The sequence below is a fragment of the Odocoileus virginianus genome, chromosome 2 (assembly GCF_023699985.2).
Source record: "Odocoileus virginianus isolate 20LAN1187 ecotype Illinois chromosome 2, Ovbor_1.2, whole genome shotgun sequence".
Lineage (NCBI taxonomy): Eukaryota > Metazoa > Chordata > Mammalia > Artiodactyla > Cervidae > Odocoileus > Odocoileus virginianus.
Genome location: NC_069675.1, coordinates 12,094,504 through 12,106,667, shown reverse-complemented (window position 1 = coordinate 12,106,667; position 12,164 = coordinate 12,094,504). Strand labels below are relative to the sequence as shown.

Here is a 12,164-nt window from a genome sequence, read left to right as displayed (position 1 = left end):
ACTTGCTGTGTTGACTTTGCTAAGTTACTCAGTTGATACAGACATATGCCAAAAACGAACAGGATATGCAGACAGCACAGAAACACGCTGAACCAAGACATAAATGGACCATATAATATTTACATGAAGGCAATATACAACACCTGTGAGGACACTGGTTGAACAGATAGAAATCTGCTAACTAAATACATTTTGTCAAAGGCTTTCCTCATCAGTCAGCTTTAGCCTCAGGTATCAGTCTAACAAATATTTAAAACTCATAACTAAATAAAGCTAAAAAAGAAAAAAATCAGTGTCTTTCAAAGGTGGGGTAGGGGTGATGAAAGGGAAGCTCTTTGCTCCCCTGTATAAACTTCTAGGGGGGTCACTGCCCCAGACTCACATCATTACATAGAAGAAGGGCCTCAAGCAGTCTTTCTAGCAATGAGATACATATAAGTACTTCTGGACTCAGGGCATTTCCCTACTTCTCCTTTTCCAAGAGATAACAGTTGATGAAGATAAGTAGATGACAATCTCTCTGTGCAGAACTAATGCAGAGAAGCCAAGAGTCAAATTCAACGCCAGAGTCTGGGCTCTTAGGCGTACCTTCCTCCTCTGTCTTCCTCACTGGGGAGCTGGGCAAACAGGCAGTGTGGGCCTTGCTCTGTTGGCCGTCTCCTCTGCTATCCATTCTCTTAGAATAGATGTTAAGAACTTCCTCAGGATGGAAATTGGCTGAAGTCCCAAAACTAAAACAGAGAAAAGCCCCTACACCCTCAGCCAACAAAGGGATACTAAATATGAGAGGAGACGGGGAGAGAGACAGACATGTTGGTTGGCCTGGGTCAGCAAGGCCCCAACGGCCCTCTCAGGCCTCTTTTAGGTCATGCTTATTTTAGTTGGCAAGTAAAAGGGCTTCTACCACTTCCTTTCACTGCCCCAAGGCCTTACAGAGCTCTCTTTTAGAAGAAAAATTTCCCTGACTTCCTATCCTAATCTTGGTATTTCCAGCCCAAAGACCCCTAGAGACAGTTCCTCCTAGGGAACGTGATAGGCATTTGGAGTGTCCCTTGTTTTAAAGGTCTTCTACAAGTAAAATTGTGCTTTTCCCTCAAACCCCAAGGAAAGAAACTATGGAAAAAGATAGCATTTTCTTAATTAGTTTTTTTTCTCTTAGAAAATTAAACAAAAAATGTTGGGAGCTTTTTGCTGTTTGCATGCTAGAGACCTAGCAAAAGAAACATGAAAGAATAACAAATAAGTTTAATTGGAAAAATTTGAAAACCTGATTTCTTAAAGCTATTTTAGGTATTATTTCTCAGATGTGGACACACACACACACACACACACATATATATATATATATACATTTAGTAAAACTAATTTCATTTTGTTCTCTATTAACAGAATCCTAATTTCAGTGATGGAATTGATGGTATCAGCATTTTCTGATTTACTGCAAAGAACACCATGTCTTTCTGGATGATAAAACCTGGGTAAATCACCAATAGGGTGTAGAGGGCAGTTCATAACTTAGTTTCAAGGTTTCCTATTTTTAAATTCTTGCCAAAGTCTCTCAATGCCAGTACTGAGCCTACAACCTCTGGGATGACAAGCTAGCTAGTTTATCCCTCGCTTGGCCTGGAAGCCAAACAACTCTACTAAGCTCAACCAGCATAAGCCTACAGCTGACACTCTGGGTCTATGCTGCTTTCCAGTCCTTTTCAGTGGCCTGTACCTAGATCTGGTGGTCTCCTCTGAGACAGATGGACATAAACTAGAGTCTGGGTAAGATTTAGCTAAGTCAACCTGCTCTGGGGTGCAGCTCTACTGGATTCCTTAGATCAGAGTTAGAATAAGAGAGCAAGAAAATCAGTAGGCCTCTTTATCATGGCACTTTGATCTCCAGACTATGATATTCCGAGGTAAATTAGGCCTCTCAGCCTAGTTCGCTGCATGCAATTGCCTTGTAAGATCTCAATAAAGTCTCTTCCAGGATGAACATTCTGTCATCATTGAACGTGTGTCATCATGATCACATTTTAATTTTTTATTTCTAAAAGTTTTCATTTTGGAAATAATTTCAATTATCAGAAAGTTCTAAGAATGGGCATAGTATAAGGAGCACTATATACCCTCCTCTCAGATCCACGCATCATCAATATTTTACCCATCATGCTCCATCATTTGTGTTCTTTCTTTTTTTGCACGTATATAGTATTTCTTCTTGGAGTCTCTTGAGAGTAATTACACATATCATGGCCCTTTATCCCCAAATACGTCAACATTCCTAAGAATTAGGGCTATTCTCAAACATAATCACAGTATGGCTTTTAACTTTAATAAATTTAATTTTGATACAGTTCATACTCTAATTTTATAAATTGACCCAATAATGTCCTGTATAGCTTCTTTGTTTGTTCAGGATCATGTATTACATTTAGCTAGCTATTGAGTCTCCTTTAATCTGTGCTATTTCCACAGCCTTTCTTATATGATATTGACATTTTTGAATAATATCAACTCTTCAAAAGTTCCCTGCCTCCTTTTTCATCCTAAGTTTTGACTTTCCTAGTGCTTTCTCATCATAAGATATAAGATACGCCTATCTGGCCAGAATCCTACATGTGATGCTGTGTCCCCCTCAGGGCATCACATCTGGATGTGCACAATGTTCACACGTCTCTCAACGGTGACATTAATTTTGTTCACCCAGTCAAGATAAGCTGTTGTCTGATTTCTCCACTGTCCAGATATTATTTTTTCTTTTGTAACTAGGAAGCAATTTAGGAGATCATGTGAACATACTGTTCCTGATTAAAATTTTCTATTAGATTTAGCATCTATTGAAGATGCTTCTCCAATTTAGTCTTCACTACGATGGTTTCAAACTGATTCCATCCTTCCCTCCAAGTTTATCAGCTGTCACTCAGCATTTGACCATAAGCAAGTGCTCACTTCTGCTCCACTATTAATTCATCTATTTTATTACTGGTATGGATTCATGGGTTTCCACTGTTTAATAGTTTATATTCATTACTATACCTAATTACTTTGGTGCTCAAGTTGTCCCAGATTTAGCAGTGGGAGATCCTTCAAGCTAGAGCCTGTGCCCTTGTCGCACGTCCCCATGATTTTTTTCAGGACTTCCTTACTTTCTGGCATATTAAGGTGGTGCAGGTTCATCCTGTATCTACCATGCTCAGTTCTGAAATCAGCCCTGGTTTCTTTTAGTGGGAATGTTATTAGAGATCAAGATTTGGGTGCTAAGTGAGCTCATTGCTACTACGGGACAATCTATGGGGTATTAAGTCCTCTGAGGAGACACAGCTAGGAAATATATACATATAAATATATCCACAGATACACATACATATGTGTGTACATATGTACACATATTTTAGATATCATGAGTTTACACCAATACCTCCAATTCTAATCATTCTCAGAGAGTTCTTTCTTGCTTTTCTCTACGTCACATGTCCACAGTTAGAATTATCAACATCATCTCATCTACTAATTTGCTCAATAATATATCTAAAATTGGTTCAGAATTGTTTGTATAAGCCACTGCAAAATAAACCTACTAAAAAATAAGGTCAAGATTTGTTTGAAGTTCTCCCTCCAACCTGAGTGGGTACAATCAAAATCTATGTTCATAAGCCACTTGGGTTAGTCTTTTTTAAAATTCTCCCTTCAGTTTGGTTATGGTATTCATCTAAATAAAACCGGGTTCATTTGTTTCCATTTAGGCTCCTCCCTCCCATCCTTTGTAATTTATTTTTTTACACATGTAGGACACTAATATGCTTCCAAAAGTCAAACTATACAAAAACGTTAACTCAGAAGAAGTGTCAGTCTTTCCTTCTTGTATCCCTTTTACCCCAATATCTACCATGCCTTATAGGTGCCCAACTCCATTGTTTGTGAATTTGCCCTTACTATGTTTCTATTTGTAAAGACAAACAGATACACATTTTATTCCTTATTTCCTCTTCTTTCTTCCACAGAAAGTAGAATACTATATATGCACTTAAAGATAATTTATTTCTTCACATTTACAAGCAGGCAGGGGATGGAGAAGAAGAAAAATGAGAAGTGTCAAAAGCAGGAGACTGAACTACTCTTCAAACTTTACTGAGTATCAATTTGTAATTTTTACCACATTCTCATGCTACAAGTGTAATTATTAATTTAACATTTTTGCATTGATTCACATTTTGGTATTAAAAAATTTAAAAGAACACTTTACACCACTATCATAAATGGGAAGCCATTCTAACTTGTCATAAATAGAAGATAACTCAAACATCAGTGCAACAATGAGATATTCGCTTTATCATCACAAAGACTACAAAGGGATAGCTTTCTTACAACGGATTTCGTGTTTTTTTTTTTTTTTTATGATTTCGTGTTTAATGTGCATCTCGGTACTATCTAAACCTGTACTCAGTTTAGATATGCAAAGTACATCATGCAAAATGTGGGGGTGGATGAATTACAAACTGGAATCAAGATTGCTGGGAGAAATAACAACCTCAGACATGCAGATGATACCACTCTAACGGCAGAAAGAAAGGAGGAACTAAAGAGCTTCTTAATGAGGGTGAAGGAGGAGAGTGAAAAATTTGGCTTAAAACTCAACATTCAAAAAAAGAAGATCATGGCACCAGGTCCCATCACTTTATGGCAAACAGATGGGGAAAAAGTGGAAACAGGGACAGACTTTATTCTCTTGGACTCCAAAATCACTGTGGATGGTGACTGCAGCCATGAAATTAAAAGCCACTTGCTCCTTGGAAGAAATGCTATTACAATGCTAGACAGTGTATTAAAAAGTAGAGACATCACTTTGCCAACAAAGGTCCCTCTAGTCAAGGCTGTGGTTTTCCCAATAGTCATGTATGGATGTAAGAGTTGGACCATAAGGAAGACTGAGCATCAAAGAATTGATGCTTTCATATTGTGGTGCTGGAAAGGACTCTTGAGAGTCCCTTGGACTGCAAGGAGATCAAACCAGTCTATGGTAAAGGAAATCAACCCTGAATAATCACTGGAAGGACTGGGGCTGAAGCTCCAATACTTTGGCCACCTGATGCAAAGAGCCGACTCACTAGAAAGACCCTGATGCTGGGAAAGATTGAGGGCAGGAGGAAAAGGGGGATACTGAAAATAAGATGGTTGGGTAGCATCATGACTCAACGGACATGAGTTTGGGCAAACTCTGGGAGATAGTGAAGGATAGGGAAACCTGGCATGCTGCAGTTTATTGGGTTGCAAAGAGTCAGACATGACTGAGCGACTAAAGCAACAACTCAAGAGACACTTCAGATGGCCTGCTGTAACTCCGCTATTCCATCCAACCTGTGACAGTGAAAGTTGCTCACTCGTGTCAGACTCTTCGCAACCTCATGGACTATATAGTCCATGGAATTCTCTAGCTGTTTCTTTCTCCAGGGGAACTTCCCAACCCAGGGATCGAATCCAGGTCTCCCGCATTGCAGGCAGATTCTTTACCAGCTGAGCCACCAGGGAAGCCCAAGAATACTGGAGTGGGTAGCCTATCCTTCTCCAGGGGATCTTCCTGACCCAGGAATCAAACCTGGGTCTCCTGCATTGCAGGTAGATTCCGTACCAACTGAGCTATGGGGGAAGCCTTCCATCCACCCTCTGTTTTGGTATTAGTTTGTGGCTTTAGCCAAGAGTTGAGTGATGACTGTGTGCCTGGACCAGTGTTAAGTGGTGTATGGGCACAAAGAAGCACCTGTAACAGATGTTTTCAGCAAGAATTAGTCTCATCATGAGAGAAGATCAGAGCACACATGGGCCTTGTGTCCTGGGATGGTCAGGAGGGTCCACAGCCAAAGGTCTGGTTTGGTTGGTAAGACCTGGGAGGCTAGATGGGCTGGGGCAACATGCTAACACAACCACAGGAATCGTTCGTTCACTTCTCTCATCCCCAGGAACCCTCATTAGAGAGTGGGTTTCCATGTAATTGACTTTTGATGAATTCTTACTTCTGTGTCAGAATATTGTTAAAATTCTTGATTTTCCATGTGATGACTTCTCATTGAATTCACAGAACCACGTTGTGGGCCTGCACCATGTTCATTCTATTTATATTTCTTAAGAGTTGCATAAAAATTATAACCTTCTTAAGTTTAAAAAGTTCAAGTGAGTGGCTTCTTCTAATATTTACTATTAGGATTTGAAACATAAATAATAAAGCATATTTGTTTGTCTCAGATTGTCTTAATGAAAACATAAACCACTGAATTCAGCAAATGTTTTTAGAAGCATCTAGTATGTAGAAGGACAGGGACTGGCTTTCCAAGTGATGTTAAAATATGTGGTTTCCCCCCACAAAGGAGAATAAAAGAAAAACACAAATAACCATAATCCAAGTCAAGTGATTTAAATACTATTAAGTATTCCTCTTCTTTTTGAACTATCACATGAACATTTTACAAGGTTTTTCATTTACAACAAAATTTAAACAGCATATATAAACTGTGGTTCAGAATGTGCACACACACACACACATATGCATTGGGTTTAAATTTATTTTGATTACCAGACAGTGTTTGAGGTGATAAGAATCACATCAGCAAAAACAAATGTGTCATGATTGTATCTCTATCACTGAGTCAGATATGCAAATTTGCCTGCATTTTATTACCATCAGTCACAGACTTTGTTTTTAAAAAATTTTATTTTGAAATAATTTTAGACTTACATACAAGTTGCAAAAATAGTTTAGACAGTTCCTCTAATGCCCAGCTTTACCCAGCTTCTCTAATGTCCACGTATTATATTACAATGATAAGAACCAAGAAATCAATATTGGTACAATACTACTTAACTATTTCATTCTATTTTCACCAGATTTTCCACTAACATCCTTTTTCGGATCCAATTCAGTATCCCACTGCATTTAACCATCATTTCTTCTACAACTCTTCCAGTATATTTTCTCATTTTTATCTTTGAAGACCTTGACACTTATAAATTACTTAGTTATTTATTTTGCAGAAGGTCCCTTAATTTGAGTCTGCCCAATATTTACTTATGGTTAGACTGAGGCAGTAGTCCTCAATAAGGGGAGATCTTGCCTCACATGGGACACCTGGCAATATGTCTAGAGACATTTTTGGTTGTAACAAGGCTGGTGGTGGTAGTGGAGGTGATGTTTCTGGCATTGAGTGAGCCAGGAATGCTGGTAAACATCCTACAGTGCTCAGGACAGCCCCTACAGCAAAGAATTACCAATCCCAAATGGCAGTAGTGTCAAGGTTAACAAACTTTGGATTGAGGTTATCCATTTTTGTTTTGCAAAAGCACTATAGAAGTGAAACTGTCCCTTTCTTAGTGCATCATATCAGGTGTACATGATATCCACATATTTCACTATTGGTGATATTAACCAATAATGATCACTTAGTTTAGGTGGTTAAGTTTCTCTATTGCAAAATTATTATTTTTACCTTTGTAATTAATATTTTTTTGTGGGAGATATACTTTGATACTAAGAAAATATCCTGTTTCTCCTCAAACTTTTGTCCACTAATGTTAACATCCACTGGTAGATCGTCTGTAACAACATTTATGATAAATTAATAATGCTAATATATATAGGCTATTAAATGAAATCCTCCTGTGAGGAAAAGTGTTGTCCCTTCTCCTCCATTTATTTGTCCATTTCTTTATATCAGTATGACCTCACAGGTATTTATTTTGCGGGTTAAAATCTAATACAATCATTATTCATACTGTTGCCCAAACTGTTCCAGCTTTGGTCATCAGGGATGCCCGCAGACTGGCTCTCCTGTGTATTTTCCATCTGTCTATCCTTTCTTGAACAATTCCTTACTTGCTGGTGCTATAAGATGTGCTAAGCTCATCTTACACATTCCCTGTCCCTGCTTTGGAACCAGTCACTTCTCCGGAGCTCCGGTTCCTTGTATTGGAGAATAGTTTTTAGAAACCAAGATCTGGGCCTTTAGCATGCTCATTCCTATTGTGGTGTTATTGTTTCTAAGCTCTATCAATGGACATAGCTAGGAAACATGTATATTTATTAACATATCTATATTTACTTCTGTATCTCTTTGTGAATATATTTTAAAATCATGAGTTCATATTTTATGTCAGTTCATATTCCAGGCCAACACCACAGGATTCAGTCTACCTTTCCTTCTTTCCTTATTTATCACTTCTTTCCCTGACAATGAGAAACCTGGTTCTCATTGTATTTTACTTACTGGTTTCATCCTGGTACAGTCTAAAGTAGTTTCAGAATTGCTAATCCACACCCATGTGAGAAGAGCAAGTTTACTAACTGTAGTTCAGTACTTTATACAGTTCTTTGAGTCGTGTCTGACCCTTTGTGACCCCATGAACTGCAGCACACTGGGCTTCTCTGTCCATCACTATCTCCCTGAATTTGCTCAGACTCATGTCCATTGAGTCAGTGATGCCATTCAGCCATCTCAAAATTACTTAGGTTAGTTGTTTTCTTCCTCACTCCTTTCAGTATGATTATGCTATTCTTTCACAATTTAGTTAAGATTTATTTTTCACTGCTTGTGTTCCATTTTGGACCCCCTCACATTCTAGTTGGTTTAAATAACTTATTTTGGTGAATGAATCAGAGTTCTATAAAAAGTATACTCAGAAGTATCGTTCTTTCCTCATCCCAACCAAGCTGCTCTATTCTCTGCATTTCTTTCTACATCTTTTCTATTGACTCTTCACAGGTGACCAATATGGCTTCTGGTTTATCCTTCTTTTACTTCTTTTGTACAAATGAGAAGCTACATGTATATTTTCTTATATCCTCTTCCTTTTCACCGGGAGGGTAGCATGCTATAGATACTCTTCTGCACTTTTGCTTTTTTCACTTAATGGTACTCCTAGCACTCACACCAAAGATGCTAATTCCTTATTAATCATATTCTTGATTTATTCATATTAGTGCAGTTTTTATAAGCTATATAAGCCACTTTCAAGGATGGATCAAACATTATTTTGGGGGGCATTTTATAATTTAACTGGTGGAACAGGAGTATTGGATATTTTCAGAGCAGAACATACTGATAAATGTTACGGCTTCTTCAATCAAAAGCAAACTCAACCAATCATCAGTGACGCTTTGACCTCTAACACAGAGTTATTTGTTTATGGTATTTATCAGAAAAACTAGTGTAGTAGTTGATGTGACATCTTATAAACTACAAAGTTTAATAAAAAATTATAAATTATGTGATTATTGGTTATTATACAAAACTGTGTACAGTAGGAAAGGATATGACACGGCAAGATATCAGGTTATACTAAACAAGCTATTAATTCTAGGAATAACTTTTTTTTTTCCCTCTTCAATGGATTTTAGCTGTATGACTTCTAACTAGGGCTCTGACAATTCCAAAGCTGTCTCTAATACATTTTCATTGTTTCAGAACATGCTCATGGCTTTCTAGGACTCAAATTACAGTTCTGATTTCATGGGGTGGTGGGGGGTGGGCAGAGTGGGGAGGGCAAAGACTCAGAAAGGATGAGTAAATTGCTGAAAGTCACAAAGAAGATAAGTAGTAGACATGGCTTGATGACTTCTACTCCCCAAGACGCCATAGCTGTCTAGTTTTAAAAATCTTCATTGATTCTGGGTAAAGCACTTGCCTAAGGCTAGGTCAAAGTTCTGAACAGACCTTCATTTTTTGCAATGGTAGCTAGGAAAGACTAGCAAAATTCAAATGCGTCAAAGTGCAAACTAGTTCAAAGCCAGACAGTGAGTTAACTGGACAGAGTGTAGATAGCATCATAATAGTAGAACAAATGCAAACTTCTAGGAAAGACCTTAGAAATGAGATATCAAGATAAGCATATTAACATACATACTTGTTCATGCTTATCAACATACATACTTCTCCAACAGAACATGCAGAAGTGATTCAAATGGATGAGTTCTTCATGGGTAAAGGAGAATTACAGGTTAATAATCAAGCAAATGGTCCTGAGGGTGCTCTTGTGTTCATCCCCCTCAAGCTCAGAAAGTAAAAATGAAAAGATTAGTGAAGAATGCCCTGCTTGTTCCCACTGTTGTTGTTTAGTGCCAAGTCATGTCCACTCTTTGCGACCCCATGGACTGCAGTGCCCCAGGCTTCCCTGTCCTTCTATCTCCCAAAGTTTGCTCACTACTAGACTAGTATTTGTTACTAAACCAGTTCACACCATGCTTACTTTTGGTGAGGAGAATTGTTCTATATATTCTCACCTTCACTGCTAATTCTTGAGATATGAGTCTCATCTCCCATGTTGACGGGGAGCTTCACAAGGATGGAGATCATGTTTCCTCCTTCTGACTACTCCACAACAGGGACTGGCATAAGGCTAGATTACCAGCAGGTAGTCAGTAAAAACACGTTAAATAGAATTAAAATAGGTAAAACTGACACTTTATTGGAACAATATTGGTTAGATGATGGGATGGACTTATAATTTATTTCTCAGAACAAACTTTCCAAATAGACCAAACCTAGGCTCCTTCTGACCAGCACTAGAAAGAAGGTTGTCTGGGCAAGAAGGAAACATCAAATGGGAGCAATAAGAGCTATGACAGATGAGTGGGAATGAAGGGGAAGATCCTGTGACTAGTGATGGGAATTCAGCAGATGTTTGGCTTCAACGAGTTAACTGGGCTGGCTTCCAGCAGGCAGCATGGGGCCTACCTCACGTTAGGGAGAGCTTCCTCTTAAAGATTTCACAGGCAGCAAAGGACCACAGGAGTGAAGGTACACACAGACAGACACAAAGACATACTGACCAGAGCCATTTCTCTTTTGCCTAGAACTGATTTTCTTTACATGTTTTCTATTGAAAAGGCACACTGAGTCCTGTAGAGAATTGTGCTCCCAAAGTATGTCCTTAAAGTAAACTTGATACACGAAAATCTGAACTTGCACTTTATATATACTTCATGTTAAACAAGTTAGATGACAAAATGATTTCAAATAATACACTCCTCTGGAACATTCAGCATATAGTCTAAATGACAAAATTATAAATATGCTACCTCTTCAGAACACGGCTACCATATAAAGTGCAGTCAGATGGTAAAGAATCTGACTGTAATGTGGGAAACCCAGGTTTGATCCCTGGTCAGGAAGATCCCCTGGAGAAGGGAATGGCAACCCAGTCCAGTATTCTTGCCTGGAGAATCCCATAGACAGAGGAGTCTGGTGGGCTACAGTCTATAGGGTTGCAAAGAGACACAACTGAGCAACTAACACTTTCACTGTCATTTTTCAAACATATAGAACACTAAGCCAGGGTTTTTTTTTTGGGGGGGGGGCACTTCTAGCCTTTGACAGGATGAAACCAATCATATCACTACGAAGTATTTTTCATAAACATCAATGCCCCAGAGCCTTTTAAGAGGCAGTTTAGCACAATAAAAGACCCTCAGGGTGGAGGTCCCCCAACTGACAGTGTGACCCCAGGTAAGTCACCAAATCTGTTTTTCTCATTTGGATACAGAAATACAAGAGCTCCTATCAATAGCTAAGGGCAGATGAAGAGAACAATTGTAGAAAGTCCACCAAAAAGCACAGACTTGACTAAGGACTCATTTGTGTTTTTTGCCCAAGGTTCCCCCAGTTCCTTGGGTTCCCCCAGTTCCCTTGTCCTTGGTGCTGGGCCCCTCTCATTCACAGACCATCTGTCTGCCTCCCATACTTCCCGACACAAAAATCCAGGCAAACACAGGAAAGGGAAAGCAGCAGTTACTTTAACAAACACAAACTGAGTACCAACAAAGTATCAGGTACTCTTCCAGGCACATGAAAGGATGAAGCAGACACTTCTACTTCTGAGAAATCAGTCTAGTAAATAACAGATACAGAGTGATGTGAGCACTATGAGATGTACTCTAACAGGGTACAAAGAAAGTTCAGAAGAAGGGCATCTAAGCCTGAGCCAGGTAGGTGGAGACTGCCTTAGTGAATAAGCAGGACCAATGAAGCAAATGATAAATGGCCTCATATGCTAATAAACTAAGGAGATTGAATTTTAGCCTGGAGCCTTCTCTACTTGTTTTCATCAAAGCTGCTATCTGCTTTCTTCTAGATCATGGGATGGAAAACTACAGCCACCACTTGTTTTTGCAAATAAAGTTTTATTGGAAC

The 12,164-nt window shown here is 38.8% G+C and overlaps 1 protein-coding gene across 1 annotated transcript in view; it reads right to left on the bottom strand.

The window, feature by feature from the left end:
* EXOC6B (exocyst complex component 6B) overlaps positions 1–12,164 on the bottom strand; it is a 675,781-nt gene that overhangs the window by 8,949 nt on the left and 654,668 nt on the right.